We start from the raw sequence: 14,551 nt of genomic DNA on the forward strand, positions 1-14,551 counted from the left end.
CAGTGTCACCCACTCTCAGGCTGCCCTTCCCAAGGCCACCCACCTGCTCAGGCCTCTGGCCTAATGGCCCGCTGTGCCTGCACTCAAAGCTGCTCCACCCAGCACCCACTCTGGATTCTGGCCCTGACCTGGGAATTGGCCACTTCCCCCCACACAAGGCCTGACTTTTACAGCTTTTCTTTGTTTTTTCGTTTGTTTGTTTGTAATTTGATAGGAGACTTGTACAGTTGACTGGTTCTCCTCCTGTTGGTAGTTGAGCCGTTGTTGCAAATTCCACCCCCTCTCTGCCAAGTCCAGATTGTAGCGCTTAGTTCTTCCTGCACACTCTGCTGGCAGGGGTGAAGGCTTCACCCTGCTTGGAGCCTGGCAAGCAGAAAGCTCTGGTGGGAAAATGCTTCCCACATCTTTTCCTAGAGTTATTTTTTTCAAAAAGAAAATAGCACTTTGTATTCTCTGTCCAGGGCTTCAGATATTTTGCATGAATTTGAAAACATAGCAATAAATGGCTTGTGTGGGTTGTATATATTTCTTCTATATTTGTGAAGTATCTCATTGTTATTTTAATAGGGATTGTACTGAATCTATGAATTGTCTTGGGTAATATGGACATTTTGATGATGTTAATTATTCCGATCCATGAGCATGGTGTGTGCTTCCATTTGTCTTTCTTACTTCCTTTCTTCAGTGTTGCATAGTTTTCTGAGTACAGGTCTTTTACCTCCTTGGTTAGGTTTATTTCTATGTACATTTTTTTCTGGTTGCTGTAGCATATAGAATTTTTTTCATCAATTCATTTTATGATATTTCATTTTTGCTATACAAATATGCCTTTAGTTTCTGAATATTGACTTCGTATCCTGCTGTTTTACCAAATTCTCTTATTAGGTTGAGTAGTTTTTTGGTGGAGTCCTTTAGGTTTTCTCTGTACACTACAATGCCATCTGTACACAGTGACAGTTTTGCTTCCTCTTTTCCAATTTGGATGCCTTTTTTTTCTTTTTCCTGTCTGATTGCTGTGGCTATGACTTCTAATAATATGTTGAATAGAAATGGTGAAAGTGAACACCCTTGTCTTGTTCTTCATCTGGGAAAGCTTTTCTTTTGTGCCCGTGAGCATGATGTTGGCTATAGGTCTCTTACATATGTCCTTTATTATATTGAGCAATGGTCCCTGTATTCCCACTTTACTGAGTGTTTTTATCATAAATGGATGCTATTCCTTATAAAATAATTTTGCTGCATCTATTGATACGATTATGTAATTTTTGTCTTTCCTTTTCTTTATGTGATGTATTATGTTTTTTTATTTGTGAATATTGGGCCATCCTTGTGCCCTTGGTATGAACCCCACTTGATCATGGTGTATGATCTTTTTAATGTATTGTTGTGTGTTGTTTATCAATATTTTGTCGATAATTTTAGCATTTATGTTCATTAGTGATATTGGCCTGTAGTTTTCTTTCCTTGTTGTGTCTTTATGTGGTTATGGGATTATGAGTATGCTGGCATCATAAAAAGACTTTAGGAGTCTTCCATCTTCTTGAATTTTTTGGAATAGTCTGAGAAAGATAAGGATTAGCTCTATGAGCGACATCAATTGCTTCCTTCTCATACATCCCTAAGTGGAGACCTGGCCCACATCCCAGGCATGTGCCTTGACCAGGAATTGCACTGGCAAAGTTATGGTTGCCGGATGATGCCCAACCCATTGAGCCCCATCATTTAGCCAAGATATTGTATTAAAAAAATCCTAAAGATTCCACCAAAAAACAAAATTCTACATCTGTTAAATTAATTCAGTAAAGTAGCTGGATACAAAATTAATATCTGGAAATTACTTGCATTTTTATATATCAATAATGAGCTATAAGGAAGGGAAACTAATAAAAGAATTCCATTCACAATTGGTTCAAAAATTATAAAACACCAATGAATAAAGTTAACAGGGAATGTAAAATAACTTTACTCAAAAATGTGTAAGGAGCTGAAGAAAAAAGTTGAAGAAGATACAAATAAATGGAAGCATATACCATGTTCATGGATAGGAGGAATTTACACCAGTAAAATATCCATACAACCCAAAGCAATCTATAAATTCAATGCAATTCCAATCCAGATACCAGTGGTGTATCTAGATTTATTTTACTTAACAAAAGTAGAATAAATATTCCAAAAACTTATATGGGACCACAAAATAACCCCAATAGCAACAGCAGTCTTGAGAAAGAAGAACAAAGTTGGAAGAATCACATTATCTAATATCGAACTACAAGGCTTTCGAAATCTAAACAGCATAGTACTGCCATAAAAATAGTCTGATAGATCAACGGAACAGAGTAGAAAACCCAGAATAAACCCATACCTTTTTAGTCAATTAATATTTGACAGAAGATGAAAAAACATATAAGGAAACTAAGATAGTCTATTAAATAAATGGTGTTGGAAAAATTGGATAGATACCTCCAAAAATATGAAACTAGACCGCATTCTTATGCCACACATACAAAAAAACCTCAAAATGGATTAAATACTTACATGTTAGACTCAAATCCATAAAAATACTTGAAGAAAACAGGTGCCCAGTGGGTCTACCACCGACAATTTGGGAGCCCCGGGCCTGCAGCAGGGTCCTTGTGAGGGAGCTGGGTCATCAGCTCCCTCCCTCCCCGGCCAAGCAAGGTTTGGGCAACACAGGGAGAGACCTGGTTGCTTGATGTTGTAAAGACGGGAATAAGGACAGAAAGCCGTGATCACCCGCAGAGTCTGTGGTCAACGGTTTGGGAGAATTGAGAGGTGCAGTGTCGGGCTCTGACTCCAATAGTCACTGGTCTGGCTGGAGAATTGGGCTGTGCTAGGCAGGCTTGAGTGGAAGTAATCTCCTGAAAAGTAAACTGTTTGGGGGATCCTCCTGTGGCAGCCACTTGGCCTACTGCCCACCCACCTTGGCAGCGATCCCGAGGTAGGCCTTGGATCCCAAGGTAGGCAGCGATCGTGAGCGGAAGGCCTTGCTTTCCCCCATAGTGCTAGGGAGAGTCTGCACCCAAACCTGCAGGACTCAGGCAGCCTAGCCAGGCCCTAACGCCCACACTCCAGGCCCCGGTAATGATTCCCAGGGAAACACTGCTCTGAAGAGGACCTAGATCCCCTGCCTAAGGCACTGGGGAGAGGTGTCAGGCTAGCCCTTGGGAGAGTGCTCAGGAGACTGGCTGGGTACACAATGAGAAGTGAGAAAGGCCCTCAGCCTGTTGCAGCCAGCCAGGTCACAAAAACCAGTTAGGACAGCTGGAAAACAAAAAGAGTTTTTCTTTTTTAAATAAATTAAATTAAATTAAATTATTATTTTTTATTTAATTGTTCTTCCAGTACAGTTTTCTGTCTTTTACTCCCATCCCAGCCCACCCCTCAGTGCTCCCCACCTCCCTCCCATTTCCACCCTCCTTAGTTATTGTCCATGTGTCCTTTATACTAGTTCCTGTAAATCCTTCCCCCTTTCCCCTGAAATTCCCTCCCATCTCCCATCTGGTCACTGTCCGTGTGTTCTCTATTTAAGTGTCTTTGGTTATATTTTGCTTGCTTGTTTGTTTTCTTGTTTACGTTCCTGTAAAAGGTTAGATCATATGGTATTTGTCTTTCAACACCTGGCTTATTTCATTCAGCATAATGCTTTCCATTTCCATCCACTCTGTTGCAAAGGGTAGGAGCTCTTTCTTTCTTTCTGCTGCATAAAATTCCATTCTGTATATGTACCATAGTTTTTGGATCCATTCATTTACTGATGGGCATCTAGGTTGCTTCCAACTCTTGGATATTGTAAATTATGCTTCTATGAACATTGGGGTGCATAGGTTGTTTTGGATTGGTGTTTCAGGGTTCTGAGGATATAATCCTAGCAGTGGAATTGATGTATCAAAAGGCAGGTCCATTTTTAGTTTTCTGGAAAATCCATGCTGTTTTCCATGGTGGTAGCACCAGTCTGCAATCCCACCAACAGTGAACTAGGGTCCCCTTTTCTACAGAACCTCTCCAACACTTGCTGTTTGTTGCTTTGTTTATAAGGGCCATTCTGACTGGTGTAAAGTGGTATCCCATTGTGGTTTTAATTTACATCTCTCTGATAGCTATCAATATTGAGCATCTTTTCATGTGTCTCTGGATCTTCTGTATGTCTTCCTTGGAGAAATGTCTTTTGAAGTCCTTTGCCCACTTTTTAATTGGGTTGCTTGTCTTCTTAGATTGGATTCATGTAAGTTCTTTATATATTTTGTAGATTAAACCCTTTTCTGAGGTATCACTGGCAAATATGTTTTCCTATACAGTTGGTTCTCTTTTTATTTTAATGCTGTTTTCTTTCCCCGTGCAAAAGCTTTTAATTTTGATGAGATTCTATTTGTTTATTCTTTCCTTTATGTCCCTTGCTCTATGAAACATATCAATAAAAACTTTGCTGTGTGAAATATCTGAGATTTTCATACCAATGTTCTCCTATAGCACTTTAATGGTGTCACAGCTTACATTTAAGTCTTTTATCCACCTTGAATTTATTTTGGTGTCTCATCTAAGTTGGTGCTCGAATTTCATTTTTTTTGCATGTAGCTGTACAGTTCTCCCAACATCATTTGTTGAAGAAGATATTTTTACTCCATTTTATGTTGCTGTCCCCCTTTGTCGAACATTAATTGACTGTAGAGTCTTGGGTTTATTTCTGGGCCCTCTGTTCTGTTATATTGTTTTATCTTTCAATATCTTTTTCCTTCTTTTTTTTCGTATTCCTTCTTCCTTTCTTTCCAAACTTATCACTTATTCCTCTCTTCTTTTGCCTCCCTTCCCACAAGTGAGAAAAAAATCTTGGAACTGTGAAAAGACCAGAGTTGGACCCAAAGAGAGCTCATTCCAATGGTAGAGCAAGAGAGACAAATCTCACTTTGCTATAACAGAGAAACTATAAGCTACTGCATATTTGTATTATTATTTTTTTCATTTTTCCTATATCTCTTATTTCAGTGTTATCTTTGTATTCCTCCTCTTTCTGTATAGTCTTCTTTGCCTTGCCTGGTTATATTGTATCATTTGACAGGTTTACCATGTTCTCTCCTCCACAATGTATTGCTAATTTTCTATACTTCAATTCTGTGTTCTTTAGCACACTACTCAAAGTTCTATACCTCTTTTCATGTTATCCAGAGAACATAGATTGTGTCATATGATTGTTGCTCTAATATTATTGTAAATAATAACTGTTCTATACAACTGTATATACGTCACAACACCCCTCCCAGATCTTAGCCCACTTCACAGTTTCCTGAACTCTATTACTGTATTGGTTACCTCCATTTGGTCACACACTACACCTATTTACTTTCCTTTACTCTCACCTTACCTCAGAGCTGGAGCTCCCACAACCTCACTGCTTTCTAGTTCCAACTCACGTCTTCCCTACCCAACAAGAGTCTTATCTTCTGTCCATCCTTTCTTAAAAGTGGCTAGTTGGGTTGAAGATTACAGTTATTGCTGTACATAGTCAGGGGATCTCCTATCTATTCTCTATTGGCTGGTACAGTAAATATCATAGAATACTCTCCTGCTGTCATAAACCAGTTTGCCTTCCCCTCCAACTGATCACAAATAAAATATAAGTAGACGGAAACAGTGAACACCAGGATACCCAAGGAAATAGGAAATCCAATAACAAAGGAACCTCCAACAGAAAACAACAGAAGAAGGTGAAGGAGGGAATAGAAACCACACAAACCTCAATCCAAGACCTATCTGGAAATACAACTAAATAGTGGAGAAACTATCCAGGGCAAACAACTGAACAAGAGCAAAAGAGAATCCTTAAAACCCTGTACACCCAGAAGAACTAGCTTCAACGGAACCTGCCCTCACCAGCACAGCAAATTAAAATGGGTAGTGGACAGAAAGACTATAAGTTAACCAGCTGGTGGGAAGGACCCACAAAAGAAAGACCCCTGAGCAACCTAACCCAAAGACAAATACAGAGCCTACTTAAAGAACAGCCCAAGACCAGGGAGCTTTGGAGATCAAGGAGACTACACCACCAAATCTCACAGGTATTTTACTGCAGAAGTTCACACCATAAATCCAGGAAGCCAGAACAAATCAATTTAAGAAGCTGAAGCTAACAAGAAAAGTCTCACAAACAATGGGAAAAGAAAGAAACAAACCCCCAATGAAAGGAAGGGAGGAAGCCTCAGAAAGAATGCTAGATGAAATAGAGGCAAGTCAACTATCAGATCTTGAATTTAAAGCACTGGTTGTCAGGAAGTTCAAAGAGCTCACAATGAGTTCCCAGAAACTACAGGGGAGCTACAATGAACTCACAGCAAACTATATAGAAATGAAAAAAGGAAATAGAAACTATCAGCAAGGGCCAAGAGAAAATGAAAAATATAACTTCGGAGCTGAAGAACACAGTGGAAGAAATCAAAAGCAGGATGGATGAAGCAGAAGATCGGATCAGCGAGTTGGAGGACAAAGTAGAAAGAAACTCCCAGAAAGAGCAAGAAAAAGAAAAGAGGCTCAGGAGTGGGTTAAGATGGCGACAGAGTAGCACGGAGGGATCCCAGCTCCGGTGTATCTGGTGGAAAATCTGGGCAGATCTACCAAAGAACAGCATAATCAACCAAGAGTTCCCCAACATTTATGAAAATAGGAGACCACAGAGTGTGACAGAGGAAACAGATACCTGCAGGTCGGGGAGGACTCCAGAAGGCGAGTGAGGACAAAAGCGGCTGCGCGCCCACGGCCTCCTAGGCTACAGGCTGTGCCTGGGCTCGCCCAAGGCGGGCCACCTCCAGCGGCACATGAGGACAATCTGGGCCGGCACCATCAGTGGGAAACAGAAGCCCCGTCTGAATCCAGGGCCGGTGCGCCTGTGGAGGAGGGAACTCCAGAGGACCGGCACCCAGTGGGCAGGCAACAGACTCCTGCAACAGACTCTGTGGGAGATAACTGACTCCCCCCACCCCTCTCTAGGCAGGCAGGTTAATACCGGGCAGAGACCAGTAGGCTTAAGTTAACGTAAAGGGTGGCAAGGGCGGACTCTGTGGTCACCAGCCCGCCAGCCCACCAGTCCAGGGGTTTTAAGAAGGACACTGTAGTTCCTGGTCTTTTGGGATTGGGCTGGGCTGAGAGACAGGCTTTGTGGAGAAGTCTCCATTGGAAAGTGAACTGAGGGGTTCTAAGACCGCAGCTTGCCTCATGGCCCAAGCAGCCAGCAGCCATCCAGGGGAGGGGTGGGAACACCTGGGTCCTGCCATGGGACTGAGGAGAACGGTGCCGGATACCACAGGACACAGGCAGCCCCCGGGGGTTGTTCGCACCCACAGCTGAATGGCCAGCCTCCTCTCCTGAGTGCCTGCATACCTGCCCTCAGAGACGCCGCATTCAGAAAAACGGGTTTGGACAGTTGAAACCAACAAAGGAAGGGTGCTTCTTTTTTTTTTTTTCCTCATCTAGTGTGTGTGTGTGTGTGTGTTTTTCCGTTCCCCCTTTTTTTCTCTCTCAACTTCTTTTGTAATTAATCTTATATCTTGTAAATTGTATTGTTGTTCTACCTTTCAATACTCTGTCCTTCATTTCTTTTTCTTTTTGTCCAGTTTTAGTCCTTCCGTTCTTCCCAAATTTTCTGCTTATTCCTTTTTTCTCCTGACTTGTGTGTGTGTGTGTGTGTGTGTGTGTGTGTTGGATTGTTTGTTTCTGTGTTGCTTAGTTTTCTTTTAGGTGTATTATTATTTTTTGGCATTATTCTTACCACCCCCCCCCCCCTTTTAAAGAATATCTTTGTATCCCTCCTCTTTCTGTACAGGTTTCTTAGTACTGGCTGGGTATATTGAACTACCTGACAGGTATCCACTGCTCTTTCCTCCACAGTGTATTGCTAATTTTCTATACTTCACTTGCTTTCCTTTGCTATACTACCCAAGCTCTATAACCACCATTTAGACAGATCACATACAATCTACCACGTGAGTGTTGCTCTAATATTATTGTAAATAAGAGTTTTTTTATACAACAGTAATACTTCATAACACATCTCTTGTACCTTAGACCACCTTACAGGTGCCTGAATTCTATTACTCTATTTACTCACACGCTACACCCAGTTACTAACCTGTACTATCACCTTACCTCAAATCTGAACACCCGCAACCACACTGCTTTCTAGATACAACTCAAAAGCCCCCCCCTTCTCAACAAGACACTGAACTTATGTCCACCCTTTCCTAAAAGTGTCAAGCAGGGTCAAAGAGCACGATTAACTCTATACATAGCCTAAAGATTGTCTATTTCTTCTCGGCCAACTGTGTCTGTAAATAACATAAAATAATCTTCTGCTATCATAAACCATTTTGCCTCCCCCTCCAACTGATCACACATGTACAATAAAGAAAGGAGTAGGTGGAAGCGGAGAACACCAAGATACCTGCAGGAGACCGCACAACTGAATTTCACAGGTATCCTACCACAGAAGTTCACACCATAAACCCAGGAACCCAGAACAGATCAATTTAAGTAGCTGAGGAAAACAAGAAGAGTATCACAAACAATGAGAAGACAATGAAACAATCCCCAAATAAAAGAAAAGGAGGAAGCCTCAGAAAGAATGTTAGATGAAATAGAGTCAAGTCAACTATCAGATGTGGAATTCAAAGCACTGGTTATCAGGAAATTCAAAGAGCTTACAACGAGCTACCAGAAACTACAGGGGAGCTACAATGAACTCTCTGCAAACTATACCAACATGAAAAAGGAAATAGAAACCATCAGTAAAGGCCAAGAGGAAATGAAGAATACAATTTCTGAACTGAAGAACACAGTAGAAGGTATGAAGAATAGAATCGATATGGCAGAGGATCGCATAAGTGAGATTGAAGACAGGATGGAAAGAATCTCCCAGACGGACCAAGTAAGGGAAAAGAGAATCAGAAAAAAAATGAAGAGAATTTAAGAGAAATGCAAGACAACATGAAACGTAATAATATCCGAATAATAGGAATGCCAGAAGGAGAGGAAGAGGAACAAGGGATAGAAAACCTGCTTGAAAGAGTAATAATGGAAAATTTTCCTAAGTTGAGGAGAGATAAAGTCACACGGATCCAGGAATCACAGAGAGTCCCAGGCAGGTGGAACCCAAAGAGGCCAACTGCAAGACACATCATCATTAAAAAGACAAAATTCCAAGACAAAGAGAAAATCCTAAAGGCAGGAAGGGAGAAAAAGGAAGTAACATACAATGGGGTCCCAATAAGGCTGGCTACTGACTTCTCAATGGAAACACTCCAAGCAAGAAGAGAATGGTAAGAAATATTCTAGGTAATGAGAAACAGAGGCCTACAACCAAGGCTACTGTACCCAGCAAGGATCTCCATCAAGATAGAAAGACAAATAAAGAGCTTCCAAGACAAAAGAAGTCTAAAAGAATACACTTCCACCAAACCAGCTCTACAAGAATTACTAAAAAGGCTGCTTTAAGGAAAGGAAGGAAAAGAGAGAGACAGAGAGGAACATAGGTATATAAATGGCAATGAATAAGTACCTTTCAATAATAATCTTAAATGTAAATGGATTAAATGCACCAATTAAAAGACATAGATGGCTCAATGGATAAGAAAGCATGACCCACACATATGCTGCCTACAAGAGACCCACCTCAGGTCTAAAGACCACCACAGACTAAAAGTGAAAGGATGGAAACAAATTTTCCAAGCAAACAGACAAGAAAAAAAAAGCCGGGGTAGCAATTCTCCTATCAGATAATGTAGACTTCAAAAACAGGGCCATAAAGATAGACCCAGAGGGTCACTTCATATTGCTCAAGGGAAGAAACATCGAAGAAGACATTAACATCATAAATATATATGCACCCAACTCAGGAACACCCAAATATATAAAGAAAATCCTAGAGGACTTCAAAAAAGATATTGACAGCAACACAATTATAGTAGGGCATTTTAACACCCATTGTCAAAAATGGACAGATCTTCCAAACAAAATATAAACAAAGATATTGCAGCAGATGAAATGGACCTAATTGAAATATATAGAGCACTTTATCCTAAAGAAGCTAAATACACATTCTTTTCAAATTCACATGGAATATTTTCCAAGATAGATCACAAGATAGGGCACAAAATGAGACTCAACAAATTTAGGAAAATAGAAATCATACCAAGAATTTTCTCTGATCACAAGGGACTGAAATTGGAAGCTAACCTGACAGGAAAAACCCCCAAACACCCAAAATGATGGAGACTGAATGGTATGCTGTTAAACAATGAATGGGTCAAGATAGAAATCAGGGAAGAAATCAAAAAGTTTCTGGAAACAAATGAAAATGAACTCACAACAATCCAAAACGTATGCGACAAAGTGAAGGCAGTCCTGAGAGGGAAGTTCATAGCAATACAGGCTTACCTAAAGAAAATAGAAACATTTCAAACAAACAACCTAACCCGACGCCTCCCAGAACTTGAGGAACAACAAGAAAGAAAACCCAGAGCAACTAGAAGGAAGGAAATAACCAAGATCAGAGAAGAATTAAACGACATAGAGACTAAAAGCACAATTCTAAGGATCAATGAATCCAGGAGTTGGTTTTTTAAAAGATAAACAAAATAGACAAACCTTTAAGTAGGCTCATCAAGAAAAAAAGAGAGAGGACCCAAGTAAACAGAATCAGAAATGAAAGAGGAGAGATTACAACTGATACCACAGAAATAGACGGGATTGTAAGGAATTACTATGCAGAGCTGTATGCCAAGAAATTTGAAAACCTAGATGAAATGGACAAATTTCTAGAAAAACATAATCTTCCAAAACTCAATGAAAAAGAAACAGGAAACCTTAATAGGCCAATAGCAGCAAATGAAATTGAAGAAGTAATCAAAAAACTTCCATCGCACAAAAGCCCTGGACCAGGTGGTTTGACAGGAGAATTCTACAAAGCTTTTAAGGAAGAATTAACCCCGATTCTTCACAAACTATTCCAAAAAATCCAAAAGGAGGGAAAACTCCCCAGCTCTTTTTATGAAGCCAGCATCATCCTAATTCCAAAGCCAGATAGAGACACAACAAAGAAAGAAAACTTCAGGCCAATATCGCTGATGAACATAGACGCTAAAATCCTCAAGAAAATATTGGCAAATCGCACCCAACAGTACATCAAAAAGATCATACACCATGACCAAGTGGGATTCATCCCAGGGATGCAAGGATGGTTCAATATTTGTAAATCATTAAATGTAATACACCACATAAACAAAAGCAATCACAAAAAGCACATGATCATATCAATAGATGTGGAAAAAGGTTTTGATAAGGTAAAGTGCCCCTTTATGATAAAGGTACTCAGCAAAGTGGAAAAAGAAGGAGCGTTCCTCAATATAATAAAGGCCATATATGAAGGACCTACAGCCAACATCATACTCGATGGACAAAAACTAAACTCTTTCCACTAAGATCAGGAACAAGACAAGGTTGTCCATTTTCACCACTTGTATTCAATATAGTATTGGGGAAAAATATTGTATGAGAAGTTTTAGACACAGCCATCAGACAAGAAAAGGAAGTAAAAGGCATCCAAATTAGAAAGCAGGAAACAAAACTGTCATTGTTTGCAGATGACATGATAGTGTACATGGAAAGTCCTATAGACTCCAGGAAAAAACTGCTCGACCTAATAAATGAATTTGGCAAAACAGTAGGTTACAAAGTCAATAACCAGAAATCAAAGGCATTTTTGTATAGTAACAATGAAACAGCAGAGGTAGAAATGAAGAAAAAAATCCCATTCGATATAGCAAAAAGAAAAAAAAATATCTGGGAGTAAACCTAACCAAGCAGGTTAAAGACCTGTATGCAGAAAACTACACAACACCGAAGAAAGAAATCAAGGAAGACACAAACAAAGGGAAACATATACTGTGTTTATGGATTGGAAGAATTAACATCATCAAAATGTCCTTACTCCCCAAAGCAATTTACAGATTTAATGCAATACCTATTTAAGTGCCAATGGCCTATTTCACAGACATAGAACAAGCACTTCAAAAATTTATATGGAACCATAAAAGACCCCGAATAGCAGCTGCAATTTTGAGAAAGAAGTACAAAGTAGGAAGGATCACAATACGTGATATCAAACTGTATTACAAGGCCACTGTAATCAAAACAACCTGGTACTGGCATAAAAACAGGCACATAGACCAATGGAACAGAACATAGAGCCGAGAAATAAACTCAAATCTCTACAGTCAATCAATATTCGACAAAGGAGGCAGTAACATAAAATGGAGTATAGATAGCCTCTTCAACAAATGGTGTTGGGAGAACTGGACACCCACATGCAAAAAAATGAAACTCGGGGACCAACTTACACCATACACAAAATAAATTCAACGTCGATAAAAGACTTAAATGTAAGCTGGGAAACCATTGAAGCCCTAGAGAAGAGCATTGGCAGGAAAATCTCAGATATTCCACGGAACAAACTTTTTACTGATTCGTCCCCTAGAGCAAGGGACATAGAGGAAAGTGTAAAGAAATGGGATCTCATCAACATTAAAAGCTTCTGCATGGTCAAGGAAAACAGCATCAAGATAAAAAGAGAAGCAACAGTTTGGGAAAACATATTTGCAATGATACCTCAGACAAAGGTTGAATCTCCAAAAATGTACAAGGAACTCACTCGACTCCACTCAAAGAAGATGAGCAGCCCAATTAAAAAATGGGCAAAGGACTTGAACAGACACTTCTCCAAGGAGGACATACAGAGGATCCAGAGACACATGAAGAGATGCTCGATATCACTAGCTATCAGAGAGATGCAAAACAAAACCACAATGAGATACCAGTTAACACCAGTCAGAATGGCTACCATAAAGAAAGAAACAAACAACAAGTGTTGGAGATGTTGTGGGGAAAAGGGTTGTAGTTCACTGTTGGTGGGATTGCAGACTGGTACAACCACTATGGAAAGCAGTATGGAATTTTCTAAGAAAACTAAAATTGGATGTGCCTTTTGACCCAGCAATTCCACTATTAGGAGTATATCCTAAGAACCCTGAAACACCAATCCAAAAGAACCTATGCACCCCGAGGTTCATAGCAACACAATTTACGATAGCCAAGAGTTGGAAGCAACCTCGATGCCCATTGTTAAATGACCGGATCAAGAAGCTATGGTACATTAACACAATGGAATTCTATGCTGCAGAAAGGAAGAAGGAGCTCCTACCCTTTGCAATATCATGGATGGAACCGTAAAGCATTATGCTCATCAAAATAACCCAGGTGGTGAAAGACAAATACCATATGATCTCACCTTTAACAGGAGTCTAAACAACAAAACAAACAAGGAAGGAAAATGTAACCAAACACACTCAAATACGGAACATGCTGACAGGGTCCAGAGGGGAGAGGGGAGAGAATCACAGGTGAAAAGGGGAAGGACTCACATGAATAAGTATAAAGGACACATGGACAATAACTAAGGGTGGGGGGACCAAAATGGTAGGGAGGTCGGGAGCATGGGGCGGGGAGCGGGCAGGGTTGGGAATATAAGACAGAAAGCTGTACTTGGAGAAGAATTAAATTAAAAAATATTAAAAAAAGGACATATGGACAATAAGGTGGGGGGTGGAGATCGTAGGGAGGTGGGGAACACTGGGGGCAGCAGGACTGGGAATACAAGAAAGAAAACTGTACTTGAATAAGAGTTAAATAAAAAAATCAAAAAAAAAAAAGAAAAGAGGCTCAAAAATATTTAAGAGGGATTAAGAGAAATGCAAGACAATATGAAGCATAATAATATTCAAATAATAGAAATACCAGAAGGAGAAGAAGAAGAAGAAGGGATCGAAAACCTATTTGAAAAAGTAATGATGGAAAACTTCCCTAATTTGATGAGGGAAAAAGTCACATAAATCTAGGAAACACAGAGAATCCCAATCAAGAGGAACCCAAAGAGGCCCACTTCAAGACGAATCATCATTATAAATGGGAAAATTCCAAGACAAAGAGAGAATCCTAAAGGCAGCAAAGGAGAAAAAGGAAGTAACATACAAGGGATCCCCAGTAAGGTTAGGTGCTGACTTCTCAATGGAAACACTCCAAGCAAGAAGAGAATGGCAAAAATATTCCAAGTAATGAGAGCCAGAGGCCTTCAACCAAGGTTACATTATCCAGCAAGGCTCTCAATTAAGATAGAAGTCCAAATAAAGAGCTGTTAAGACAAAAGAAGTCTAAAAGAATACACCTCCACCAAACCAGCTCTGCAAGAAATACTGAAAGGTCTGCTTTAAGGAAAGGAGGGAAAAGAGAGAGACAATGAGAAGCACAGGTATAAAAATGACATTGAATAACTACCTATCAATAATAACCTTAAATGTAAATGCATTAAATGCTCCAATAAAAAAGCATAAAATAGCTGAATGAATAAGAAAGCATGAGCCACACATATGCTGCCTACAAGAGACCCACCTCAGCACAAAAGACCTACACAGACTAAAAGGGAGGAGCTAGAATAAAA

Source organism: Sturnira hondurensis, unplaced genomic scaffold (genome assembly GCF_014824575.4).
Source record: "Sturnira hondurensis isolate 20B ecotype Veracruz unplaced genomic scaffold, ASM1482457v3 Scaffold0022305, whole genome shotgun sequence".
Classification (NCBI taxonomy): Eukaryota; Metazoa; Chordata; class Mammalia; order Chiroptera; family Phyllostomidae; genus Sturnira; species Sturnira hondurensis.